At 37.3% G+C, this 12,016-nt stretch overlaps 1 long non-coding RNA gene across 2 annotated transcripts in view; it reads left to right on the forward strand.

Moving 5' to 3' along the window:
- LOC112450450 overlaps positions 1–12,016 on the forward strand; it is a 112,161-nt gene that overhangs the window by 73,497 nt on the left and 26,648 nt on the right. For both annotated transcript variants that reach the window (XR_005233445.1, XR_005233444.1), the window contains one exon: positions 3,187–3,261. This is a non-coding gene — a long non-coding RNA (uncharacterized LOC112450450). The remainder of the gene's footprint in view (positions 1–3,186; positions 3,262–12,016) is intronic.

Raw genomic sequence — 12,016 nt, forward strand, 5'->3', positions numbered from 1 at the left:
AATCATCAAAATTAAACGAAATAAACATTTGAAATATATCAGTTTGTATGTAATGTATGAATATAATATACAAGTTTCACTTTTTAAATGGAATTACTGAAATCAATCTACTTTTTCATGATATTCTAATTTTATGACCAGCACCTGTAAAGGCATTTTTAACATGTGGGCTTTCCAAATCTGACAAAGACTCTAAAATTGGTCAAACAAGGTCTTGATTTGAAATAATACAATTTATGCAATATAATATAAAATTATATGACAAATAGGTATTTTATATAAGTATGATACAATATACTATATGATAGAATGCTATACAATGATACAATATGTTACGACAATACAGTATGATAGTTTTGTACAATGTAATGCAATATATGGTACAATATGATATAATACAATATATCTTGCTCTTTATATAGTATTGTAGCTGTTTTAGTTGTAACTGTAAAGTGGTAGCAGGCTGTACCTGAGTATATTGTAACCTCTTCCTGTAGTTTGATAAACCAGTGTTTATTACACATAGTTATAAAGACTTAGATTTTCCTTTTGCATACAGCTAAACACGTCTCCTAACATAACCTTCAACAAGCTAAAGATACCCTTTTTGGACATGAAAAGACAGCTATGTGGACTGATAAGAGGTGCAAGTCGCCAAGTGCCAGTGCCACTGTTGCCTGTTAAAGCTTGCATTCTGACTGCATGTCTTTGTGTCTATTTTTACACTGTACCCTATTCATTAGGGCTGGTGACTGATAGGCTGCTTTGTTGGCAGCAGGAGTCCATAGTTTGATGCAGTCACCTTGGGTCTGAGTTAGGGTGACTGGCCTCTAAATAAAGAGACAGTTGCCTCTGAGTTGATGTGCCTGCAACGATGGTGTTTAGGCAGTGCTCCATACAGGTGGAGCATGAAAACAAATGTTGGTATGGATGGGTTTCATGAATGATGTGAGTTAAACTTATTTGATTTTGAAGGCTAGTTTCCATGTTGAAACATGTTGTAATTAAAATGAGCATTCCTTGATGTAATGCATATTAACTGCCTTCTTGCATGTCTAAGTTTGGAGTGGCCAATAATTAAGTGAATAGTTGGTCATTAAAAAATTGATGAGGTCCAAGGTTTTAATGTTTGCCTGAAATATGTGGTTGACTGTTTCTTTATCTGATATACAAGCTGCAGTAATCTGAAAAATTCTGCATCCAATGTAAACGTTAGGACAAATGCTATGAATGTAATTTAAACTCTGTTTTTGTCCATCCTTGGGAGCTGTCTTCCATGTGATTTTATTTTCAGCAATCAGATACAACACCTTGCATGACTGCACACAGTAGACTCGAAGGAAAGGGGAGTTTTAACTAAAAGGACCCTTGGTGTTAATGTCTGTTTCGAGCTAAGAAGGTAAAACTCAGGAATGAAGGCCTTCACTCGTATAACATCACTGCCCTCCCACTTTACCAATTCCACTCATATTTCCCTGACGGTCCATAAAGAGACTGCCATTTGAGAGGGTGCATTGATTTTGGGGAATATCTGGAAATAAAATGCACTTGTGCACCAGCAGCTCCTTTAACTACTCAATCTCAGGGCCCCACATTTGGTGAGACCAAGCAGGAACTGTAAAAAGAAGTGTAGATCAGAAGGTATAGCCAGGAAGTTGGGTTACGATGTCTATATCAAGGGCGTATAGAGACAGCAGTGGTACAGATTGATGTAAGCCTTATGTTTGCTTCAAATTTCTGCAAAGTTGAAGGCGGACTTATGTCAGTGGCCTTGTTGGGCTGCAGATGAGAATAGTAGCCGTGTTACTTTTAGAAACAGTCCTTAGCTGGCGTCCCTTTCAGGCCATTAATGAAGCATTGTCCCGGTCGCACCACTTTATCATGATCAATGAATCTCTGATTTTGATGCAATGGAAAACCAATCACTTGCAGCAGTCTCCAGGCGAAGCATTAGTCATCATGTCTTTGACACCACCTACAAATTGGGTCATTCTTTTAAATTAAAAGGGCTCATTTGTAAATATACACTTGCAGACGAGTAAAAAAAAAAAAGTTAAAACTGTTTTTTTATTTTGATGTATGAAAGAATAAAGCAGAGTACTCAGGTGAATTAATGTCTCCCCAGAATGCTGGGACACATGCAAACTGCACCTGCATGAGAAAACTGAAAGAAGTGGCGATGCAGATGATAAAGCACGTTGCTTTGAATCTGGCATTTTTAAATTTGCACTCTTTATTAGTGATATGTCTCCGAGCAAGTGGATCCCACTCACCATGTCAAGGCATAAAATATTGACCAAGTGCTTTGAGATGCCAATAAGATGCCAATATATGCTCTCAATGCATTCTTCTTTATCTTATTTTCGATTAAGCCTCTCTCCTCAACAATATTCAGGTATACATCTTTGTTCTCAGCTGGAGAGGTTCAAGACAAGACGCGTAATCTCTGTTACTCAATAGAGAGCCTCCGTTGTCTGATGGGGTCTGACGGTTATTGAGCACCTGGGGTGTATTCAATAAACCCAAAGTTTGTTCCTGCTTTAGTTCAATATAGGAGCACTACATATCAATTTGCTCATGAAATATAGCATGCATAACTTGTAATGATGTCTGAGAAGATAAATGCACATTTTCCAAGTTCATATAACGCTGAAGATTTGAGATAAGCAACATTAACACATCTCTAGCATCTATTCTTAAGTATTAAAAACAGGGGCTACCATCTACGTTATATGCGTATATTAATACATTTGAATGTTGAGTACTGTGCAAGGTTTCTTGGTAATAATTACAAAATATTTTGTTTCCAAGAAGCTAAACTTTTTCATAATCTTTTAAAATAGTTCACTGGACTTTCTTGGGGTGTTTCAAAGGTTTCCTTTAGACTTTGGTTTCTTTCTCAGTGCTTTTCAGTCCAGTGGCTGACCTTTTTCAGAGGTTTGTTTAAGGTCATATTTTTCAAGTTATATTTAAGGTTAGGGTCCAAGTAGTTGTTCTCAGAGGCAAGACCCAACAAAAAGCTAAGTAAAAACTTTATTTTGGCAACAGGTGAAACTGAAACAATCTTTGGTAAAACGGCTATCTGCAAGAAAATAGGGGACACAGGTTAACGGTTAACTTGTGATTGTTAAAAGATGTTCATGTTTCAAAAGAAGAAAAGTCATATATATTTACTTTCCTTTGCAGGTTCAAGGGGAGGAGATGACTCCAGGAGTCCGAGAAACCAGAGAGATGAGGATGCAAGGAGGGCGATGATGGAAAGTAAGGAGATAAGTGAGTCTTAACTTTTTGGAGGGGTTTGTAACAAATAACTGCATTAGTCATGACTGTCAGCAGCTGCGTCCAATAAGACATCTAGATTGAAGGAGTGGCACCATGGGTGCTTGATCTACACATAACAGATAATTTTACAAAGAACTAATTTAAATTGAATTTTCACTAGTACCTAAGGTGCTAACTATTTAGTAACTTTGTTGTTTTCCTATACCTAAGAGACATGACTTTAAGATACTGTTTATCTGCTGTAGATGGTTCTTTATGCCTGACAGTCATGCCTTCCACTTGTCTACTTTCTCCAGTTTTTGTTGGAAACACTGCACATAGATAAAGTACAAGGATTAGACAGAAAATAAGTAAAAAAGCAGCCAAAGTTCAAAGGAAAAACCTAAAAGATTTAAAAAAAAACACGAGGAATTACTGATCAAGACCACTTTAAAAGATAAAAAGAAAGCCTGTCTTTTTGGAAGCAAAGCATAAATGATTGGTGGTTTTAAAACTTTTGCGCTTTTGTATTGTAGCTCAAAGCTTGATTTTGCAGATTTGTTGTCATAACTTCATCTGAAAATCTGAGCTGTCATTTATCTCTCGATATCTGGCCCAATTCATCTTGACACCCAGTTCTGGAGCTTATCCATACTCCCGGACCCAATGAGGGACTAATCTGGTTATTTCCTCCCGATCAATGTGTCCACGCTGCCTTGGCACACCTATCATTAGGGCTGTCTCGTTGAGTGAGAGAAAAAGCAGCGGACTTCGAGAGCTGCTCACAGGGGCTTCACTGCCAATGAGCTTGGCAAGTGCTTTAAGATGGTCACAAGTTCAGCTGTTGTCTGAGCTTTTTGTCTTGGGGGTGAGCCAACAGTCACAATAAAACAATCTAACACTCAGAAGTGGAAGGGATAGAGGGGGAAAAAGATCATTACAATTCACTGACAATTATTCTATACCGAAAAGGCTCAATCCAATAAAGTTGCTCCAGGATAGCTGCGAGTGAGTGTAACAGTGATATTTGTCTGGGTCATTATTGGCACCGAGAAGCAGTCTTGACTGTATAAAAGAATATGGAAGTGAGAAAGGATGGCAAACAATAGTGCCATCATAACGTATGAGGGAATTGGGGAGTTAGTAGTGGAATGCTAATAAGCCTCTGGGGCGCTGAGCCGAAGCAAATCAACTCCTCAGAGCGGATCATGGCCCGGGCTGACATTAAACCTCTTCCCTTCAACCCTTTGAAACACACATTCTCATCTCACTATAGTCACAAGGGGAGACAAGGTAGTGAAGGAATGAAGGAAAGTGGAGGACGAAGTGTGATTATGAGTATGTGAGGTGTGTGACAGCGATCCAAACAGAGTTTGAAGAAGAAAGACAAGGTGAGAGGGCTGGACAAAATGTGGAAAAGGAAATTATCATACAAACATGAAAATGCAGGTTAGGCAATTTAGAAGGAAACAGCTGATGTTGGAAAGACGTTTTGAATGTTTCCTATGGTTTGATGTGTGCTGTCCAATCTTTACCCATAAAACAACAGAAACAGGTCTTATTATTCATGTGAAAAAGCGATTGTATCAGAGTAGACTATCAGTAGACGATCTGAGCTGATTCTTCTAACTGCTTTGGTTAGGATGAAAATGAGATGGTGGTCTCTGAGTATGTAGATCGACACAATTTACCTCAAACACAGCACTGGACATTTCAATAAGTACAGTGTATATATAACTTGTGACCAGACACTAATTTGTGTGGTTTCTTCAATCAGTCCCAGAGACCGAAAACCCTTAGTAAATCGGTGCCTATTTATCCCTGTTTGTGTGTGTGCGTGTGTTTTCTAAAAGTTTTACGAGGTAATATCAAGAAATTTTGCTTATGTTGGGTTTTTCTGTAGGCAGACATGAATTCATCTTGAAATTTTAAACTTTTAACAATATATTAGGTAAGGTTTATCAACCTTGATTTCCACATTTTAGGTAAATTAAAAAAGCAGCTGATCCAGTAAACAAAATACATTAAATTTGCCCTTCTAGATTTAAGAAAACATTGAACAGAATACTCTCAGACCAAAAATAGTTCATTGTAAAAGTGAAATACTTTATAAACTAGAATTGTTTCCACAAAAGCAAAAAAAGAGTTTTGAAAACCAGATGATCAGCTGAAGAATGACACGTCTCAGGTCTTAACTGGATTTTTTTTCCTGAAGTATTCATGTGCTGCAGATAGTATCAGGCTTAAGAAATATAAATAAATAAATCTTTTTCTGTCCACTTTACTCAGTTTTTTTAAAAGCACATGCTGCAGTATCTGTTGTCATGGTCAGGTACAAGAACTGAACATTAAATGACTGAAAATGCAGCAAAAGTCCGAAGATAAACTTTGAAAGACCTTCAGAAAGCCCGGCGAAGTATTGATCAAGACCAATTTTAAAGATTACAAGAACGTTTGGACTCTTAAAATTTAAGTATAAAGAAATTAGAAGTGACTTTAAGGTTTTAAGCTCGATGCATTTTTGCTTTTGTGTGGCAAAATCCAAAATTCAACAGGTCTGTTCTGCTTAGTCACAGTTGCTGAGCTATGACTGCACAGTTGAGATGCATGGCAACTGGTTAGTCAATGGTCAATCACCTAATGGCCTCTCTATATTTATTTTAAGTCCTTGATCATACGGACTGAAGTACATCCACTTTACCAAAACACTTTAAAAATGTTTCTTTTACTTTTTTGTCAAAGGTAAGTCTGTTAGAGAAGCAGACAAAGACACAAAGACTCTAAATCACTTGGTCTGGGAACAGAGCCAAGGAAAGTTGGTACACAGCTGCAGCACCAGAGAAGTCCTCTGATCATCATTCCATTCCATTGCAATAATTGTGAAATGATTTTATGTCATAAGCTCAATGAGACTGCTTTGGACTTTTTTTTTTAAATGTCCACCAAACCCAGCTCTTGTCTCGTTGGCTGACATTTTGCGACGCCTGTCGAAAAGCCAAACCTTTGCGATGAGTTGGAAAGATTACTGCAAATGTTTGCCACAACACTCTCACCCCATTAGATCCCTGGGAGTCAAAAAGTAGAACACCTTGTTGTTTCGAAACACGTGCATAAATCCACATCCAGGTGCCAACGATCAAAGACAGCAACACACAAACAAATTGCTTTGCTCCGCTCTGTTCTTTCAGCAGACATGCCTGCATCAGCATGCTGAGCCCACAGCATCCCTCCTCACCTGGGAGCTGTGTCGGACCACTGAGGTGTGCTAAGATACTACACGCTTCAGGGCCCACATGACCTTTAAATTATAGCCATCAGAAACCATGAATGTATACGTGTTGGAGGAGTGGTAAAAAGACAAAAAGGAGGAGGAAGACAAGGTTGGGTTTCTGCGATTCCACTGACAATGTAATATTGCAAATTACTTTTTTCCCCTCTAACTAGCATAAAAATCTGTTTTTGTTTATAGCTGCTTCTACAGCAGCAGTGACCTTACCTGTGAGGGTCCTCGGTGCCCTTATCTGAACCATAATCATGTCCGTACACCGTGTACTGATCCCATTTATATCCAGGCCTCTAGGGACTATACAGCTGTAGTGGATGAGCATCTCTTTGTAGCATTCAAGTACTTTACAAGAGGGGTTACTTTAAGAACAGTGACATAAGGGCAGAATTATATTTAGTATTTAGAAAGTCTCTTCGGAAGTTCCTAACTGTAGTTGTTTTAAAGGGCCATTGCAGGTTCTTGACGAGTGGAACAGATAATTGCAAAGCAAAAATTTAGACAAAGAACAAAACACCAGCTGTAAGACAATTACCAATATTTTGCACAGGCTGTCAGATTAACCAAACTACATTTTTGGATATACTGTAAAATTCTGGCAATTGATATTTATTCAGCTCTGACCTGTCATGGTATACTGTTGTTATTGAGAAAGTTGCACAAAGTCAGTTTAGTTGCTGGTCTGTAGGTAATGTTCATATCTCCTGAACTGTATGTCTGCTCAGATACTGACTGACTTATTTCTGTTAGATGATGAGCCTTTTATAAACAATGAAATAGATGAGAGTGAGCTAACTTTTGTTTAAATACCATAAAAAGAAGTTTAGATAGTCCAATTACTATCCCTGTTTACTGCGACCAAAAGGTCAAGAATTATTTGGCCCAGTGAGAAATTCATGTGATTTTAACACTGAGTTCAAGTTTTGGTCCTCATTTAGTCCTAAATAAATGCACAACTCAAGTCCATAAAAGATGCTAAAATGCCAGAAAGAATAAAGTGAGAATAACACAATTTCTTGAGCTTTTCTAAACGAATAACAAAATCTGTTCATGGACATTAAAGAATCATGGAAGATTAAGGTCATATCCACACTACACCAGATATTTTTTTGCTGTGTGTGCAACTGAGTTTTAGTAGGAAAAACATGTTTTTGCAAATGCAAATCAAGAGTGGAGATTTTTTAAGATGTCATTTTTGGTGGATTCATGTGGACTCTAAATGCAGAGTTTTTTTTTTTTTTAAATAAGGTATCGGCGTATTTTGCGCATACTCACAAATAATTAGTTTCCTAGTAATCAAAACAGATATTTTTACCTTTTTTTCTGGATTTGGCTCACTAAATTTTGATCCTGTTGCCACAAAACGTTGATTGTGTACTTAAATGGTTAATAAATGGGAGGAAATTGTAAACGGTACCCCAAAAAAATGGTTTTGGGGGAGTATTTCTCTGTATTTTGAAATGTTGTTGATGTGGACATTCTCACCACCTAGTGGCCTGGCATGGGTATTTCTGCATTTTTGTTATGAGTGAACAGAAAAAAAAATAAAGAAAAATAGACATATAATTAAATAGAGAGAAAAAAATCCATTTGAAAAAATATACAAAGTAGTGTAAATGGGGCCTAAGTCACAGATTATTTGTCTTGCTTTTTAATTGTAATTGCAAAATGGGTTAACTTTACACATTTAAAGTACACGATAAGGTTTGAAACATTTAGTTGTTTTTGCTAGTACTATGTCCTAAAAGTATACAGCAGAAATTACAATATGAGGTAAAAGAACAAGGAAGTAAGAATAGAGTTTGTGGGTTCAGAAGTAAAAAAGGTATTCCTGGTTTACAGAAATGCATGGCACCAACATTTTATTCCAGTGAGCCATCTGGAATAAATAGAATTCTCTCTTGTGTTTTTTTTTTATGAGTTACATTTATCCTTTTATTCATTTGATGTTTACTTGCTTTTGAGAATTCACCTCAAACAAGAACCTGAATCCATTTAGTTTGTCAGCATATAAACAAGGCAAATAAATTTTCCCCCTGCATAGCATCATCAGGGTGAGACTATCGTTGAAACGTGAATCTGTCTTCTTCCTTTTTTTTCCACCCCTGTTTGCTGTTAAGAGGCAGTGCAGTGAGGCTCCCTGAAAATAGTCAATGTTTTGTTACTCCCACGCACACAAGAGCAGCGACAGTCTCCCTTATGATGGAAAGCAATCTGATATCTCTAAGCCTGCTTCATTTAAAATATAGTAAAGCCTGCTGCTTGGCTTCTGAGAGATGCTCCCGTCTCGTGCGTGTGTATGTTTGTGTGTGCCCAGGACTCAGAGATGATGCATAGACTCTGACAGTTTGACAGATGAACAGATTTAGAGTGCTCGGAGGACCCAGCCTGTTCAATGTAGGCAGGAGCAATAGTGTGAGTATCTTGGGGTGTGTGTGTGTGGGCTTGTTTATATGTGCACGCTTAGTTTTGCTAAATGTGCAGTTCATGCCACTTTTATTTCTGCTCATTGATACATACAGTTTAACAGTAGTCACATGGAGTTGTAAGGATACAGTCTACTGGCATGATTATACCACAAAAAATGTACTGCAAGCTGACTGAGTGTGTCTGTCTGTGGCTCTGGTTATTACCCACAGCCACGAAAGGTCTCATGTAACTGTGTGTGTATGTTTGTTTGTCTGTCTGTTAGCAAAATATCTCGTGAACCACTGGATTAATTTTAATGAAACTTACAAAAAAGGAATGCCTGGGTATACATCTACAACTGGTTAATTTTGGAAGGTAACTCAATTCAAGATGGGATGAGCAAACTCCCATGACTCATCCAATTTGATGCAATTTATACATTTACCACTAGATGTCAATAAATCCTACTGGCTTAATCTTAAAAAAAAGAATCTTTACAACCTGTAAACACACATTCAAAACAAATATTGATAGTTCATTTTTAAATTCTCCTAAATATTCGTTGCTGAAAAAACAACTTGGGTGATCAAAAAAGGAAACCTAAACGTAGTCGTCTCCTCTTGCTGTTTTCAAGCAGAGGTAAAAATGATTTTATTAATGTTACAATTACCGTCTTCCTCAGGTCTTCCCAAATTGTGAAAACTCATCTTTTGTGTAACTGTTTCTCCAATAATATGACTTCATTGCCGAAATTTGAACGTCAGATCTGTTTTGGTCAAGTCTTGAAAATGCTGTTATGTGCCATCTTGTGCAATAGTATGAGATATAACTTTAGAGTACGTGTTGTAAATTACTCTCAGCTACAACCACACCAAATTTTAGCTCAATGTCTGTGAAATTGTCTGAGTTGTAGCCATTTTTGTGTTATCGAAGGTTAGTTGGCTGTGATGGCCATCTTCAATTGACTTGACTCCGAAAGTTAATCAGCTGTACATCTACATCCAATAATTACTTTCTCCAAGTCTCATTAAATTTGTCCAGTGGCTTATAAAATATTTTGCTAACAGACAGGCACAGACACAGGCGCAATTATTATCATCCACCTTTGCCTTTTGCCAGCAGGCAATAAAAATGTAACTCGAATATAGCAGATGAAATCTCAAAACATTAATGGTTAATTGGTTGCTGCAAAGGCAAGAAAAGTTCCCTGCCTCCAAAATCCCAAAGAAAGTGATACAGTTCTCTGGCAAACACATACAATAAAGGAATCAATAAAAAATAAAAAAAAACTCTTGCATTAATCAGTCATCATATGGTTTATTTCCTCAGTTATCGTTCACCAGTTTTTGTACCTTCACCCGGACGCAGTGTTCGCCAGTCAGAAACTGCACAACGCAGACAAAACACTCACTTTGTCTGGCTAAGCAAATAATTACTCCGATTAATTAGCCATGCTGTGGATAGCTCGAGGCAAACATTCCATTAAAGGGAGTTAAAACACAGCAGAAAATAGCTTCGGCATCACCACTGGAGGGGGCAGTGCAATGCCCTTCTCTGACAAAAACCTGGGAAAGGTGGATGATGTATAGTTTGGGCTGTGTTTGGAAACAGAGCACTTTATGTGCTTTTTCGTTTGACTTGTTGTTGTAACCCTGAGACGAACAGTTTTAACTGTATGATTTAAGATCAAGAAGTGGAACACGAGTTAGATGCAGAACATCATTTTAATTAATGTAATGACCATGGCAATGGAAATGTCAGCTCTTTTCCTGAAATGTCATTTAAGTTGCAAGTGAACCATGGATTATATTAAGCACTACTTTAGGCTGTTGGATTTCATTCTTAATTACTAAATATTATTTAAATAGCTTGATTATTATTTAGTGATCATGGTACTGTAATTGATTACAGGGTGACATTTTCTTTTAAACAGTTCGTTTCTGTTTTAATGTGAAGAATATCACTTATTGTATTTTGGGAAAACTAGCTCCCACTGTACATTGGCACCTGTAAAGCATAAAACAATAAGTCTGCTACCATCTGTGAGGTGTAGTGATGCTGTGAGCCATAGACTCACACTAACAAGCTTTTCCTGATCTCCCTACATCTTAGTAAAGACTACAAACAAAGTCAATGTGTGTAACTAAAATCTAAAGTTGCAGTTTCTCTACCAGTTCTTTGATTTAACTGCTAATTGCCCTTTTTTTGCACAACAGTTTTTAGGTGTTATTGCAAAAAATTCAAATGGCTAAATAAATTGTAGGCATTGTGAACAGTAATTTATATATAATGTCAAAGACATTAGAAAGAAATTTCAGATCTTTTGAGGTGAGGCTTCAGCATCAACATATTTTATAACTGGACACAAGACTGGAACCTGAATGTTGAAGCCACATAGGCTAAGTGCCCCCTAGACCACTGGCTGTACTACTTTTTTTAAAAGTCTGGCTCCTCCGTGTAAATAAATGGGACATTTTCCTATACTAAAAATGAAAGACAAAATACATAAAATAAAAATATACTTCAGATAAATGGATAAACTGAAAATTATGTTGGAAACCACTGACCCCATGTCCTCCATACTAAAGAGGAGAGGGGCCATTCTGATGGTATGGGGGTCCATTAGCGCTTGTGGAATGTGCGGCTTACACATCTGGAAAGTTACAATCAATGTAGAAAAGTGTATACCACCTATTCTGATGCACACAATCATGGTAAACTTAAAACTTGTACTGGGAACACCCATTGGGGACACCGTACCCGCTCCAGCTTCAACTTCCAGGTTCCCACATGGTGTCCAGTATTTCCTTACATGTAGATGAAACTACATCTGGACCAGTGCTGCTTTTGAGTGCGTCTTCTTCCTGTCCGCTCAACCCCAGCCAGCCGAGGCAGATAGCCTCGTGAGACTCGTAACTAAAGGTGCTGGTCATAAAATTAGAATATCATGAAAAAGTAGATTGATTTCAGTAATTCCATTTAAAAAGTGAAACTTGTATATTATATTCATACATTACATACAAACTCATATATTTCAAATGTTTATTTCATTTAATTTTGATG

The sequence above is a fragment of the Kryptolebias marmoratus genome, linkage group LG7 (genome assembly GCF_001649575.2).
Source record: "Kryptolebias marmoratus isolate JLee-2015 linkage group LG7, ASM164957v2, whole genome shotgun sequence".
Taxonomy (NCBI): domain Eukaryota; kingdom Metazoa; phylum Chordata; class Actinopteri; order Cyprinodontiformes; family Rivulidae; genus Kryptolebias; species Kryptolebias marmoratus.